Below are 2,804 nucleotides of genomic sequence, written 5' to 3' on the forward strand. Positions count from 1 at the left end.
ATATAATAATAATAATAATAATAATGATAATAATAATAATAATAATAATAATAATAATAACAATAATAATAATAATAATAACAATAATAATAATAATAATAATAATAATAATAATAATAATAATAATAATAATAATAATAATAATAATAACAACAACAACAACAACAACAAGAGCACTCAGAGCGCAAACCTCCACCAAGGCAACACCAACGTCTTCTCAACGATTAGCCAGAGATGATTTTTAAAACGAGAATATCTGAAATGAACTCTCACAAACGAGAATACTAAAAATGAACCCAACCGCTCTGAAAAAGAAAAAACAAGAAAAATAATCCAGAATCCTTGTCTGGTACTGGATCGATCCCAAAATCTAATCAGCCACGAGACCAAACACCCCTGAAAGTTTCATCCGAATCCGTCCAGTGGTTCTTGAGATAACTTGACCACGGACAAACAAACATGACTGAAAACAATACATCTGCCTTCGCAAAGGTGGATGTAATAATAATAGACCCCAACGAACTAAGGTGTGCAAGCGCGTGTGTGTATGTGAGAATGTTGTGTGTGAGTATGCATGTGGGAATGGAGGTAAGATTGTGTGTGGGTGTGTGGTTAATGGTGTGTGTAAGTATGGATAATGGTGTGTGGTGTTCAAATCTCGCTGAGGCCAACTTTGCCTTTCATCTCTTCGGAGTCGAAGTAAAAGTACTAATCCAAGGCGATGGATTGACAAAGCCGTAAGTACTTAGGGCAAGATGCTTCGCAGTATTTATGCGAGTACTTGTTATTTTGAATTCAAATCCTGCTGTAGTATACTTGGGTGGTAGACGTAGCGTTTTTGCCCAGTTTACACCGCAACCTGCACCTTATATCTCAAAAGTAAAGAGGCATTGTTCTTTGTAACTTACTTCTCCCATGCCCCACCACCACCACCACCACTTTTTTGCGGGAGTCAGCCAATATCCGATAACTCCTTTGGGCTAGTAATGCTGGCAAAACCGTTGTTATTACTATTGACATGACAAACAAATGCGTTAAGAGTTTGTTAAAGTCTGGATGCTTGTTATGTCTGTTCCATGTGGTTAATCTTTTTTTCCTACAGTTTAACCATTTTAAATATAATGTGGGTCTTCTTTTTTTTCACAAGTTCTTATTTTTTTCTTTGGGACATGTATTCTGCTATTTATATTGAAGCTTGCAAGTTTCACCGCTATTCATAACAAAGAAGTTATATTGTTTTGTAAGTAAATGAAAATGCACAAAATAAAAAATATATACAAATTTACGAAAGAAGTTCTTTATTTTCCACTTCAAGTTTCGAAAACTACACATTAAAAGATAAAGTGTGCAGAAGTAGAACGTGGTAATATTCTAATTCCTTCAGGAGACTTGTTAGATTCGTCGGCTCATAGCAATCTACCACCACCACCACCACCACCACCACCACCACCATCATCATCATCATCATCATCATCATCATCACCATCACAACAACAACAACATCAATTAGAAAAAGAACTTTAAATAAAGCCAAGAAGAAAATTAGTATAAATAATAAAATTCTAATAAGGGAAATGTGAAAACAATACAACCCACATTTTTCAAATCCACATGGGAAATATTAGGCTACGGGCGTGATCAGTTTGTGGCGATTTAAAAATTTAAATGAAATAATGCAAATAAGCAAAAATAAAAAAAGAAATATTCAGAACATTTTTAAAAGATTGTCAACAACTTCTATTTCATTGAATGTTTTATTCTCTGGGGATTTAAAGAAATTTTATAATTTGAAACTTTTATAATTTGTCTTTTATATTTCATCTTTACTTCCTTTTTTGCTGTCTCAGAATAGCTCAAGCTTTGAATACATTTGCCTCAAGGGAAATGTTTCTATCTTGTTGATATACATGAATTCGGAGCCAAACGAGTTTGCCTGGATGTGGTCGCTCGACCAGCTAACGGTAGTAGCCAAATCTTTCTTCACACCCTACTGTCTAAAAAACGTAACATGTTGGTTAATGCATATATTCTTTTATTTTTACAGTTAAACCAGGGAAGGAAGAATAACGCCCATGACCCTAATTTTTACAAAGCATCGGAAACTGGTTGCGCTGGGGAAGGAGGACGGTACCTTCAAACCAGGGGCTTGGCTTGAATACCTACATCAGACTGAACGCCACTAAAGACACTCATGAGTGAGACGGCAGTGTTACATCGGACAACGGATTAAGCATTCACGTACATAGGCGCACGCGCCGTATGTATGTGTGTGCGTGTACATCTAAATATATATTTGTGCGCGTCTGTGTCTGTTTGTCTCCCCACCGTCGCTTAACGACCGATGTTGGTGTGTTTACGTCCTCGTAACTTAGCGGTTCGGCAAAAGAGACCGATAGAATAAGTATCAGGCTGAAAAAGTGGTTAGGGCAGCGGACTCGCGGTCGTAGGATCGCGGTTTCAATTCCCAGACCGGGTGTTGTGAGTGTTTCTTGAGCGAAAACACCTAAAGCTCCGCGAGGCTCCGGCAGGGGTTGATGGCGAATCCTGCTGTGCTCCTTCACCACAACTTTCTTTCACTCTTTCTTCCTGTTTTTGTTGTACCCGCATTTCAAAGGGCCAGCCTTGTCACACTCTGTGTCATGCTGAATCTCCCCGAGAACTTCATTAAGAGTACACGTGTCTGTGGAGTGCTCAGCCACTTTCACGTTAATTTCACGAGCAGGCTGTTCCGTTGATCGGATCAGCTGGAACCTTCATCGTCGTAACCGACGGTGTGCCGTAGTAACACACACACACACACACAT

Source organism: Octopus bimaculoides, chromosome 2 (assembly GCF_001194135.2).
Source record: "Octopus bimaculoides isolate UCB-OBI-ISO-001 chromosome 2, ASM119413v2, whole genome shotgun sequence".
Lineage (NCBI taxonomy): Eukaryota > Metazoa > Mollusca > Cephalopoda > Octopoda > Octopodidae > Octopus > Octopus bimaculoides.